This window comes from Chiloscyllium plagiosum, unplaced genomic scaffold, assembly GCF_037043375.1.
Source record: "Chiloscyllium plagiosum isolate Xiang-an unplaced genomic scaffold, Cpla_swu_hap1 HiC_scaffold_35, whole genome shotgun sequence".
Taxonomy (NCBI): domain Eukaryota; kingdom Metazoa; phylum Chordata; class Chondrichthyes; order Orectolobiformes; family Hemiscylliidae; genus Chiloscyllium; species Chiloscyllium plagiosum.
In genome coordinates, this window is record NW_028270173.1 from 32,313,864 (window position 1) to 32,327,848 (window position 13,985).

General features: G+C 46.8%; 1 protein-coding gene across 1 annotated transcript in view; it reads left to right on the forward strand.

Moving 5' to 3' along the window:
* Positions 1–2,212: 2,212 nt before the first annotated feature.
* Positions 2,213–13,985, forward strand: part of LOC122541335 (torsin-4A-like) — a 75,525-nt gene continuing 63,752 nt past the window's right edge. The window contains exon 1 of the transcript XR_015753068.1: positions 2,213–2,895. The gene's annotated coding sequence lies outside the window, so the exon portion shown is untranslated. The remainder of the gene's footprint in view (positions 2,896–13,985) is intronic.

Here is a 13,985-nt window from a genome sequence, read left to right on the forward strand (position 1 = left end):
AACCTCATCAAAAATCCCAAAACCAACTCCCTTGGTTCTTAAACAGCTAAGCAAAAGTGATGGTGTCTCAGAATCAGAGGATGTTTGGGGTTGTAATATACCTTAAGCAACTCCGTCAACTCTTGGAAGGTTTTGACGTCTGGTGCCTCTGGGAAAGTTAAACTCCTAATAACTGAAAATGTTGCAGATCCTCAAGCAGTCTGAAGGATTACTCGTTGCCATACTGAGCCCAGCTTTTGACAGCGGGATCGAATGAATCAGGCTTCCCAAACAGTGGCATGGTGCCAGAAATGCTTAGCCCAACCGCAAGACGACAGTTATGAGCAAATGTCCTTCAGACTCATCCTGTTTTCTCTCGTCGCCACTGAAATAACAACACAGAGGCTGGTATCCCATCACCACGCCAATCTTTATTTACTTGTGCACAGTACACTGGCTAGGGCCAGTCAGCTTAGAGTCATTCTCTGAACTGAGGAGATGTTCTGAATCTCCTGGTTATGTCTGTCGGCCAGGGCTCCCTGATTGGCCCAGGTTAACACCTCAATCAAGGATCTCCTGCTCAATAATGTGGGTTTCTTCCGGGTGCTCCAGTTTCCTCCCACAATCCAAAGGTGTGCCGGTTAGGATGAATTGTCTGTGTGAAATTGCCCATAGTGTTCAGGGATGTGTAGCATAGGTGCATTAGTTAGGGGTAAATGTCGAGTAATAGGTTAGGGGAATGGGTCTGGGTGGGTTACTCTTCGGAGGGTCAGTGTGGAATTGTTGGTCCTGTTTCCACACACCAGGGATTCTATAATTCTATAGTAAGATCAACTTGGTTCCAATCCCTGCAGAAGGAGAATGGAATAGGAGGATGTGCTCAGGGGGGTGAATTAGTCTTGCGGCACGTAGGCCGAAGCCTATTTGTTTGCTGTAAATGCAATTTAATGTAACCCCGCCTAGCTATTGAGAATGAGGAGAAACAAAATCAATTAAATAGGACAATTTAGAATGGCATGCAGGGGGCGAAGAGATCTGGGGAGGGGTGTTATGTTCACAGTAAACACAAAAAAACAGCAAATTGAGTGTTAGCCTCTAACATAGGAGCACAGGAGCACAGAAGAGAAACAGTGTAGCTTCAGTTCTGTGGCGCCCTGGTGCGACCACACCTGGAATGTTCCGGTGCCCTTGCCTGAGGAAGGAAGTGCTTGACCGAGTGGAAGTGAAGCAGCTTTTTCCCTTCAGACTGATTTCTGGGACAGTGGAGGGGGATGTTTATTTATATTCGTGACTGAAATCACTGGGCTGCCTTCTCAGGAAAGATTGGACAAAGTGGAGTAGTTGTTAACTGGAGCCGTGAGTGTGGAAAAGCACAGCCGGTCAGGCAGCATCCGAGGAGCAGGAGGGTCGGCGTCGCAGGCAAAAGCCCTTCATCAGGGGCGTGGGATCTCCAGCATCTGCAAACCTCACTTCCTCCTGGTTTTTACTGGAATTTCGAAAACCCCGGTGGGGAAGGGGGGGTGATTTGATGGAAGTTTAACTTACATCCGACATCCAGACTACTGTTTGGGGGCCTGTAGATGACTCCCAAGAGGGTCGTTTTACCCTTAGTATTTTGAAGCTCTATCCACACTGACTCTACATCCCCTGACTCTAGGTCCCCCCGCGCAAGGGACTGAATATCGTCCCTTACCAACAAGGCCACCCCACCCCCTCTGCCCGTCAGTCTGCCCTTTCGATAGCACGTGTAGTCTTGAATATTCATTTCCCAGGCCCTGTCCACTTGAAGCCACTTTAAGCCCTGCGTAAGTTTAAAATATTGTGATTGGCCATGACAAAATGGGGATCATGGAAAGGATATTTCCTGTTGTGGGCAAATCCAGAAAAGGGGGCAGCTTTTTAAATTGGGGGGGGGGGCGGTGGTCAGCCTTCTCGGACAGAGAAGCCAGGAATCCTTTTCACTCAGTGGGTCATGGGACTTTGGACCACTGTCCCTCAGAAGGTGGTGGAAGTGGGGGTCATTGAATATTTGTAAAGTGAAGATCAATAGATTCTCGATTTGACTTGTTTGGATTTTATTGTCACATATACCCAAGTACGGGAGTACTGTGAAATGTTGCCACGCAAGACTCCAGCCAGAAGGAGTAGTGGAGCCTGGTACAACTGCAACATTTAAGAGGCATTTGGATGGGTATATGAATAGGAAGGGTTTGGAGGGATATGGGCCGGGTGCTGGCAGGTGGGACTAGATTGGGTTGGGTTATCTAGTCGGCATGGACGGGTTGGACCGAAGGGTCTGTTTCTGTGCTGTACGTCTCTATGATTTTATCAGTCTAAGCACCTAGCTATAGAAGCTTAAGAACAAGAAAATCAGAAAGAACAAAGTTAAACATTGCAGTAATTATATCCCAGCTTAAAACATTTGAAATAAAGTTAAAAAGTTACACATTGCAGACCTTCTTAGTAAATGAAACATAAAGTTGAAAGTTACAGTTTTTCTTAAGTGCTTAGCGCACAGTGGGACCACACCTCAAGGAATCATCATGAGACTGGAAGTCCACGCTGAGGCCATGAAGAGCCGAGAAACCCGATTAGTGGTGCTGGAAGAGCACAGCAGTTCAGGCAGCATCCGAGGACCAGTAAAATCGACGTTTCGGGCAAAAGCCCTTCATCAGGAATAATCCTGATCTTCCAGCACCACTAATCCAGAATCTGGTTTCCAGCATCTGCAGTCATTGTTTTTACCTGAAACCGAGAAACCGCCCTGTATTGGCAGACGACCACCACACCGGGCCTAGAGCCCACCCTGCCAGGCCCAGAAGCCACCAGGCCAGGAGGCAAGCGCACCAGGCCCGGGAGGAAGCCACACCAGGCCCGGGAGAGGGCATCAAATGTTATTGCACAGGTTGCGAGCAGGTAAATGGAAATGTGGAACGCGGAATGCAAGGGGTTCAAGCAAGAGGATTTGGGAGAGAGTTTGTAGGTCACGCCAGATTGTGTGAGACTCTCTCACCTGTTGTGGACCAGGACAGACCCCCTCAAAATATTTTTAAGAAGGTCGTCTAGACCCCAACTTGTCCTTGTTTTAAGGCAGATGTGAAGTGGATGTCCTAGGTGTGATGCAGCTGATCAAACCACTCAGCATTAAGCAAAACAGAGTTTATTTCAACACTACAGTTGAGACACAAACAAAAGAAAATGGAATTTCGAATAACTTAACTATCGGAAAACGTAGCTGACCCGATACAGCAACCTAACTAAGGAGATGTTCCAATTCCTGTAATGTCCCATAAACACACCCCTTTGGAAAAAAGATAAATTGAAACATAGATTCTTACAGGCAGGAGGGAACAACATCCAAAGAGATTTCAGGGAGAAAAGCCAGTCAGGAATCATCTGCTGACGCTTGAAACTTTTCCTGGACTCCAGTATCTTGTGACTGCCACAGCTGAACCAAACTTGAAAAAAACCTGAACTGGGAGAACTAGCCACTCCCCTGCCATTGCTAAACTAGACACATTGTCTCCTCTGTCTTTACAACCTCTCCTAAAAAAATACCCAAGGACAAAATAACTCTTGTTATTGACAGCATCATCTTGCATATTGAATGTAGACTCAGATTATAGTGGTTCCTTTACCTTAGCTAAAGTAGAGGTGGATGCTTATGGGAACAACAACAGTGGGAGTAGCGATAGTCAACAAAAAGACAGGTATTTGTGGAATCTAAGAGGCCATTCAGCCCAACAGGTCAATGCTGATGATGGTGCTTTATGTGGTTTCCCACTTGATGATAACACGAACAATATTTCAAAAGCACTCTGTTGGCTGGAATGGAGATCATGAAAGGTGCTATACAAATGCAAGTGTCTCTTGTATTTACATTCTGAGGAAAGGTCACTCAACCCGAAACGTTAACTCTGATTCCTTTGCACAGATGCTGGCAGACCTGTGGCTGAGCTTTTCCAGCAACTTCTATTTTTGGCTCCGATTTACGGTAACTGCTGCCCTTTCGGTTTTTATAAGTATCTCTTAAGTTTTAAACAATTCTGACCCGACAGCCGAACATGGTTCCATTGTTTCACACCTTGTGAGTTCATCTAGCTTCCCAGAAATGCCATTAATCTCAATCATTTCATGTGATAACAAGTTCCACATTTCCCCTGATGTATCGCTAAGGTGATAAAGGGGAATTATTTTTGGAAGGTTAACTATAGTGGAATTGCTGGCATTCTTATGTGGGTGACGGAAAATCAGTTTGGACAAGTATATTTATCTTCTCTCGAGTAGCAAACCCTTACCATACGGAGGACTCCATCAACCCACTGATCCTGTGCCAAATACTTCAAAGCGTATCCTCCCCCTGCTCTTTTGCCATCATCTGGAAAAAAAATTACTTCTTTGAAATATTTATCTAATTCCTTCAGGAAAATTACTGGGGAGTTTTCCACCACTAGCTTTACATGCTGCTCATTCCAAATCATAAAAACTCATGATGTGGAGGTGCTGGTGTTGTACTGGGGTGTGCAAAGTTAAAAATCACCCAACGCCAGGGCTACAGTCCAACAGGTTTAATTGGAAGCACTAGCTTTCGGAGCGCACTCCTTCGTCAGGTAGCGAGTGGGGCACGATGATAGGACACAGAATTTATAGCCAAAGATCAAAGTGTCATACAACTGATGCGATGTATTGATCAAGCCTAGGTTGATGTTCAGTCTTTAATCACTTAGAATGGGTTTTGGGTTTCGATTCATTAACATGTAAGTCCCAGAACTACTTTCAAGTCTCATTCCTGAGACAATAGAGTCACAGAGATGTACAGCACACAAACAGACCCTTCGATCCAACTCGTGCATGCCGACCAGATATCCCAACCTAATCTTGTGGGGTCATGGATAGGATAAATAGACAAGGTCTTTTGCTTGGGGTGGGGGAGTCCAACACGAGAGGGCTGTTGTTCTTGGTGAGAGGGGAAAAATTTGAAAGGGACCTAAGGGGCAACTGTTTCACACAGAGAGTGGTACATGTGTGGAATGAGCTGCCAGAGGAAGTGGTGGAGGTTGGTACAATTACAGCATTTAAAAGGCATCTGGATGGGTACATGGATAGGAAGGGTTTGGAGGGATCTGGGCCATGTGCTGGCAAATGGGACTAGATTGGATTGGGATATCTGGTCGGCACTGGACCGAAGGGTCTGTTTCTGTGCTGTATGTCTCTGTGACTCTATCAGACTAGTGGCATTACCATGATGCCACCACCTCCACCTAATTGTATGGTGTGCTGACCAGGCCTTAACCAAGTCTCAGATGTTGAGATTAGGGTCAAAGTTGCTCAACAGGCCACACACTTGCCTCTAAGACATGAACGAAGTTAAGACCACCCAGAAGACTATTTTTATTTTGCATTGTTAATGGAGGGAGCTGTGCTGCAAGCAAACTGACTATCAGCTCTCTGACAGTGGGTATTGTTCAAACTGACGTGCTAACACTGGTCAGAAAGCAGTTTGAAAGAGTTTGCACAGTGTTATGAAGGCATAGAGGTGCACTGTACCTTTAAGAGAGTTGAAAAACTAGCAAGGACTGACAAAGCACAGAAAGTACGAATATAACACTTGGTTGAAACAGATAGCTGTTGGTGAGTGGCCATGAAACAAAAACAAATTCAAATTCAGCCAATCAATTTAAATTATGCTTGAAGATACCAAAATCCAATTGAATTTGAATTTAATATTTTGATAATATCAAAACCAATGAAATGATCTGATATTTTGGTGTATAAAACTGGACATTTTGAACAGTTCGGGGGAGAACTGCCACACCACTAACAAGTACAGATTGCCAGCAGAACAACTCTCTGAAAGGTACCTGGCTATAAGGAGTTTGTACAGCACAACATCAAAGCTGACCTGGAGAAAAATGTACAGAGGAAAATCCACAAAGCTGACTGGTTCTAAAATGAGATTTTTTTTTTTGCAAGTCTTAATCGGGATCGGACACATACTATAGAGTGGGGAGGCAAACGATAGGTTTAAGAGAAAGGAGTTGTAAATATTTGTTGGTTTTAATATTCTCTGTTGGGCTTAAAGAATAACACTGTTCATTTTTACTTTAAATAGTGACCTCTGGGATAGTTCTTTAACAAATTACGGCGTGAGCTGATCTTCTCTGTGTGTTGGGTTTAAATTATCAGAGGGGTTTACCGCGCGTCGTAGCAACAGCTATTGGTCGTTATTCACTCGTGGGATGCGGGTGTCCCTGTTTGGGTCAATACTCATGGCCTATCCTTGATTATTTGAAAAGTCAACCACATTGATGTGGGTCCGCAGTCAAATGTAAGTCAGACCAGGTAAGGATGGCAGACATAGTGAACTTCTACTGCATTTTACTCCAGATGTTTTTAACTCAATTTACATCATTTCTCCATGGTGGGTTTTGAACTCTTGTCTTCAGAGGTCCCTCGATTGGTAAATGTTGATTGGATTAGCACTGGCCTCAGTTGGCTGGATGGCTAGTCCAACAGCTTCTATTGCTATACTGGCTGAGGTTACCACAAAGGTCTCATCTTCACCTGGGCTGTGGTAACACCCAGACCAGACCATGACCACTGGTTTTTTTTCTTGAATGAGAGAGCAGCCGATGGTCTTTATCTCATCCCTTTTTACCACTGCGCCAGTGCACAAAGGGGAAATTAGCCACTCTCAGCTCTAGTCTGTGGCTATCAAATTCACCTTGGCAAGTTAAAAACGTGAATTTTGAGTAAAAACAGCTGGAGGTCTGAGTTTGGCGCTTTATTTATGGCGTTGTTAAATGGTCAACAATGTTTACACTCCTGGGGAGGCAATAGCCAAACGGTACTAGCTGTCTGACTGTTATTCCAGAGGCCCAGGTAATGTGGACCCAGGTTCAAATCCTGCCATGCCATGGCAAATGGTGGAATTTGAATTTGAAAAAAAAAGCTGGAATTAAAAGTTTAATGATGACTTGTTGGAAACGGCCCATCTGGTTCACTAACATCCTTTCAGGGAGGAACTCATAGAATCCCGAAAGTGTGGAAACAAGCCATTCGGCCCGACATGTCCACATCAACCCACACAGACCCATTTCCCCCTGACAAATGCACCTAACCTACACACCATGGGGCAATTTAGCATAGCCAATCCACCTAACATGTACATCTTCAGACTGTGGGCAAAAACCAGAGCACCTGGGGGAAACCCCACACAAACATAGAGAGAGTGTGCAAACTCCACACAGACAGTCACCCGAGACTGGAATCGAACCCAGGTCCCTGGCGCTGTGAGGCAGCAGTGCTAATCACTGAGGAATTCCTGAAGAAAGGCCTGTGCCCGAAACGTCGAATCTCCTGTTCCCTGGATGCTGCCTGACCTGCTGTGCTGTTCCAGCAATAAAGTTTCAACTTTGATCTCCAGCATCTGCAGACCTCACTTTCTCCCCTAATCACTGAGCCAATCTGCTGTCCTTACCTGGTCTGGCCTACATGTGACTCCAGACTCATAACAATGTGGTTGACTCTCAAGCTGCCCTTTGGTGCAATTAGGCAAGGGCAATAAATGCTGGGCCTAGCCAGTGACACCCTCATCCCGTGAATGAATTAAGAAAAACAAATGTCCCTCAGAAATCCTTACTGAGGTTGGCAATCACACAAAAATGTGACTGACAGTTAACAGCACTGTGGAAAGGCTTGGCAACTTAATTCAAGGGCTGCGGGTGGGCGTACCTGGAGTTTATAGATATGGTGCCCTCATTCTGAGCGGGTATTCATAATGAGCACAGACACGCTTTCGATAGAAACACCCACGTCGGATTTTACCCTCAACGTCTTGCCAAAGTCACGTGACCCAAATGCAAATAAGTTAACTGCAACTAGCCTTGGAGGAAATGTTGAGATGTCAGACTGCCGCAGCCCACGAGATTAACAAAAAAGGACAGCAAACATGAAAAGGGAGCAAAGGCTCTGAGTTAGGCTTCACAGCAGGATGTGTGGGTGGGGAGTGACGTCAGGCATCATCAACATAAATACATCAAAATTGAAAGGCCGGAGGTTTTACAGAGTGCGGTTAGGGCAGCACACCATTGCAGCATGTACAATGTAGCATTTATAAGCTAATATTTATACGGGTGCTGTTTATGAGGTGGTGTTTGTGGATAGTGTTCAATGGGAGGTCTTTGCCGAGTGACATTCGTTGGGTAATGTTTACAGGGTGGTATTTATGGGGTGGGGATTAAGGGGTAATGTTTATGCGCGAGTGATTTCTGAGCGCTGTTCAGGGATTGCGTTGTCTTTGTTCAGTCCGATAATCTCATGGTAGGAAGGTACAGCAGAGACATTAACATTTGCACTTCTTATACACCTTATACCGTGTACAAGTGTGTAGTCTGCGCTGTCCATGTAGCATCCTCAGTCCTGGAGGTACGCTGTCCCGTTTTTACTGTAACTGTTGTATATGTGACAAATAAAAAGTGACTGTCCTCAACTTAAACACTAATGTGAATGAGATTTGAATGAGTTTTGCAAGGGCTTACTCCCTTATGGGCCTCCAAGTCTCCCCCTGAGTGTTTGAGTTCAATCCTGCCCCTCAGGATAAGGTCAGAACACTTCATCATATTGCACTGGCGTGTTGGGCCTGTACTCATTGGAGTTTAGAGGAATGAGAGGTGATCACATTGGAACATATAGTCTGAACAAACTTGAGAAAATGAAAGGTTGTTTTCCTTTGTGACCCAGTCTCAAAATAGGGAACCGAACTTAAAAATAACGCAGTCCCCGTTTTTAGAAGCCGAGAAACCAGGAGCAAGCCATTCAATTCCACTATTCGGTACGATCAAGGCTGATCTTCTGTCTCAAGTATTCCCACTTTCTCCCTGCACCCCTCAATAATACCTTTTAAAAAAAAAAATCTATCTCTTTCTTGAATATCTTCCTATCGGAAAAATGTTGTGAAACTTGAAAGGGTTCAGAAAAGATTTACAAGGATGTTGCCAGGGTTGGAGGGTTTCAGCTACAGGGAGAGGCTGAACAGGCTGGGGCTGTTTTCCCTGGAGCGTCGGAGGCTGAGGGGTGACCTTATAGAGAGGTTTACAAAATTATGAGGGGCGTGGATAGGATAAATAGGCAAAGTCTTTTCCTTGGGGTCAGGGAGTCCAGAACTAGAGAGCATAGGTTTAGGGTGAGAGGGGAAAGATATAAAAGAGACCTAAGGGGCAACTCCTTCATGCAGAGGGTGGTACATGTGTGGAATGAGCTGCCAGAGGATGTGGTGGAGGCTGGTACAATTGCAACATTTAAAAGGCATTTGGATGGGTATATGAATAGCAAGCGTTTAGAGGGATATGGGCCGGGTGCTGGCAGGTGGGACTAGATTGGGTTGGGATATCTGGTCGGCATGGACGGGTTGGACCGAAGGGTCTGTTTCCATGCTATACATCTCTATGACTCTATATTCAGTGACTTGTATTACGACACGGGATAGACCTCCCCTGCTAATTTAAACATAGACTCATAGAGATGTACAGCATAGAAGCAGACCCTTCAGTCCAACCTGTCCATGCCAACCAGATATCCCAACCCAATCTAGTTTCACCTGCCAGCACCCGGCCCATATCCCTCCAAGCCCTTCCTATTCAAATATACATCCAGATCCCTTTTAAATGTTGCAATTGTACCAGCCTCCACCACTTCCTCTGGCAGCTCATTCCATACACGTACCACCTTCTGTGTGAAAAAGTTGCCCCTTAGGTCCCTTTTATATCTTTCCCCTCTCACCCTAAACCTATGCCCTCTAGTTCTGGACTCCCTGACCCCAGGGGAGCAGACCTTGTCTATTTACCCTATCCATGCCCCTCATGATTTTGTAAACCTCTATCAGGTCACCCCCAAGCCTCTGTCGCGCCATGGAAAACAGCCCAAGTTTGTTCAGCCTCTCCCCATAGCTGAAATCTTCCAACCCTGGCAACATCCTTGTAAATCTTTTCTGAACCCTTTCAAGTTTCACAACATCTTTCCGATAGGAAGGAGACCAGAATTGCACGCAATATTCCAACAGTGGCCTTACCAATGTCCTGGACAGCTGCGACATGACCTCCCAACTCCTGTACTCAATACCCTGACCAATAAAGGAAAGCATACCAAACGCCTTCTTCACTATCCTATCTATCTGCGACTCCACTTTCAAGAAGCTATGAACCTGCACTCCAAGGTCTCTTTGTTCAGCAACACTCCCTAGGACCTTACCATTAAGTGTATAAGTCCTGCTAAGATTTGCTTTCCTAAAATGCAACACCTCGCAGTTATCTGAATTAAACTCCATCTGCCACTTCTCAGCCCATTGGCCTGTCTGGTCCAGATCCTGTTGTAATCTGAGGTAACCAAGTTTGGTGTCATCTGCAAACTTACTAACTGTACCTCTTACGTTCACATCCAAATCATTTATATGAATGACAAAACGTAGTGGACCCAGCACCGATCCTTGTGGCACTCCACTGGTCACAGGCCTCCAGTCTGAAAAACAACCCTCCACCACCACCCTCTGTCTTCTACCTTTGAGCCAGTTCTGTATCCAAATGGTTCTCCCTGTATTCTGTGAGATCTAACCTTGCTAACCAGTCTCCCATGTGGAACCTTGTCGAACGCCTTGCTGAAGTCCATATAGATCACATCTACCCCTCTGCTCTCATCAATCCTCTTTGTTACTTCTTCAAAAAACTCAATCAAGTTTGTGAGACATGGTTTCCCACAGAAATGATTTAATCCGTGCTGTAATCAATTAAAATTCAAGAGGCAAAGAAATATTCCCAGAAGTCACTATTTAAAGTAATAATTAACAACTTTAATTTGATAAAGTCGAAGAGAGAATAATTAATTAACAACTAGTTACAACTCCTTCCCCTAACCTATCTTTTACCTTTCCCTCTACATTACTGGTCCAATAAAACCCCCGATTAAGATTTACTGAAAAATTCAAATTCCAAAACCAGCTAGCTGTTGAACCTTCTCTTTGTTTCTTCCTCTGTAGATTTGCTATCCAGGTCTGTGTTGATGTTTTTTCTCTGTGCAAGCTGCTTCTCTAGACAGCTACCTCTCGGAGAGTTCTCGCTAACAGCCTACACCTTGTGGCCACTTCTCCCCCAACTGTTCAATTGGTTCAATATTTATATCTTAAAGCATTGGATCGTTTCATTGGTTTTAATATTGTCATATTGATCGGAGTTTAGTATCTTGGGGTATAATTTAAACTGATTGGCCAAATTTGAATTTGTTTTCATATCCAGGCAACCCAGCTAACTGTTCAATCAAATGTTACGTTGTTACCTTGTTCAGAACACTTTGTGCCAGTGTCAGGTAATTCTGCTAGCTTTTAACTCTCTTAAAGGTACAGTACTGAAAATGTGTTGCTGGAAAAGCGCAGCAGGTCAGGCAGCATCCAGGGAACAGGAGAATCGACGTTTCGGGCATAAGCCCTTCTTCAGGAATGAGGAAAGTTTGTCCAGCAGGCTAAGATACAGTACCCCTTATACATTCATACCTCCTGGCCTCATGCAGCAGTGAGTTCCACAGATTTATCACTTTTTGGGTGAAGAACTGTTTTCTCATCTTAATCCTAATTGATCTACACCGTATCCTGAGACTAGAACTCTGGACTGGTCACAGATTCAGACAAGCCTTTCGCGTTCCCATTCACACACCAGATCTTGAGCTCAACTCTTACACCGCAGTCTCAAACACAAAATCCCTACGGTGATCACCATGGAATCCAAAGGCCCACCAGTGTGCCAGCTGTGGACAATCTGAGGCTGGATGTCTGAGGTGGATTTAAAAGTTCCCACACTATTGTTTCAAAGAGAACTCCTGGTCGGTGCTTATCATTCACCTGATATTATTGAGCCAGGTTCTCGATTGTCAGTGGAAAATTGGATCTGAGACAAAACATTTAATACAAGTACTCACTGGTGAAATCCACTTTCAACTCCACCTAGAATTCATTTCAGGTCTGTCTCATTCTGCCTGTGGGAGAGGAGGTTTAGGCTTGTGTAAGGATCTGAGGGAGATGTTCTCACACCTTGCAAGTTTCCAATATATTCGGGCACCTGGCGATGGGGAGAGATTTTCAACTTGGGCAGCGGATCATGTCGCTGGGGCTACCTTTCACTAGTTCCACTGGGAGTTGGACCCACTTGCTGTTCCTTCAGCAGGACGTGACTCCCTCCACCTCTCCACTACAGCAGCCCCCCGCATGGACTTCAGCAGGAGACCCACCTAACCCTCCCTCTATTCCAGCACAAATGAGACCGGCCCTTACTACCCCAGCAGAAAAGGAACCTCCTCCCCCAGTAACCCAGCAGGAGAGGGATCCTTCCCCCAGTAACCCAGCAGGAGAGGGACTCCCTCCCTCCATAACCCAGCAGGAGAGGGATTCCCTCTGCCAGTAACCCAGCAGGAGAGGGACTCCCTCCCTCCGTATCCCAGCAGGAGAGGGACTCCTTCCCCCAGTAACCCAGCAGGAGGGGGAACTCCCTCCCCCAGTAACCCAGCAGGAGAGGGACTCCCTCCCCCAGTAACCCAGCAGGAGAGGGACTCCTCCCCCAGTAACCCAGCAGGAGAGGGACTGCTTCCCCCAGTAACCCAGCAGGAGAGGGACTCCCTCCCCCAGTAACCCAGCAGGAGAGGGACTCCCTCGCCCAGTAACCCAGCAGGGGAGGGATTCCTTCCCCCAGTAACCCAGCAGGAGAGGGTCTCCTTCCCCCAGTAACCCAGCAGGAGAGAGACACCTTCCCCAGTAACCCAGCAGGAGAGGGACACCTTTCCTCAGTAACCTAGCAGGAGAGGAACTCCCTCCCCCAGTAACCCAGCAGGAGAGGGTTGCCCTCTCCCAGTAACCCAGCAGGAGAGGGTGTCCCTCTCCCATTAACCAAGCAGGAGAGAGACTCCCTCTCCCAGTAACCCAGCAGGAGAGGAACTCCTTCCCCCAGTAACCCAGCAGGAGAGGGTCTCCTTCCCCCAGCAACCCAGCAGGAGAGGGACACCTTCCCCAGTAACCCAGCAGGAGAGGGACACCTTCCCTCAGTAACCCAGCAGGAGAGGAACCCCCTCCCCCCAGTAACCCAGCAGGAGAGGGTGTCCCTCTCCCATTAACTGAGCAGGAGAGGGACTCCGTGCCCCAGTAACCCAGCAGGAGTGGGAGCCCCTGCCCACTAGCCCAGCATGATAGGGTCACCTTGCCCACTAGCCCAGCAGGAGAGGGACTCCCTTCCCCAGTACCTCAATTGGAGAGGGATTCCCTACCCCCATAACCCAGCAGGAAAGGGTCTCCCTTCCTCTGTACACCAACAGGAAAGGGACCCCTTTCCCCAGTAGCCCAATAGGTGAGGGACCCCACTCCACCTGTAACTCAGTAGGAGAGGGACTCCAGCCCACTACCCCAGCAGGAGACAGACTCCCTCCCCCAGTAACCCAGCAGGAGAGGAACCGCCGCCCCAGCACCCCAGCAGTTGGGACCCCACCACTCCCCTAGTGCCCCAGCAGGAGGCTGATTTTCTGACTGGGATCTGAAGCTGGCTGCTGGAACTGAGACCTGCCCATGGAGGGTGGGGGCTGAGTGGTGGTCTGACCTCCAGAGACTGTCTCTCCCTGTACCACCCTGCACCCTCCACCCCCCTCCCCTCCCCGGCAGGCTGTCCAATCCCTGCTCATGGAAACCTGGGTGAGTTCTACGTCATGTGAAAAGGTGGCTCTGATGAATTACAAGGTAAAGCCAGGAAATGAATTCTTCGGGATAATTTGCCTTTGTGGTTCAGCAGTGCAGGCTGTAGGTGGAGTGTAATGACTCATTCGTGCCTCTCACACTCTTGTGCAATGCCTCTACTTTGACATCCTTGTTACCTGACAGCAAGTCAAATGCCAGTCATGAGCCTAATGGATATTCCACAAATCCCATGGTGGGATGGGGGCTCTGAGTGGCTTGATTCTGCCCGTTGTCCCACCCTTTCTCATTT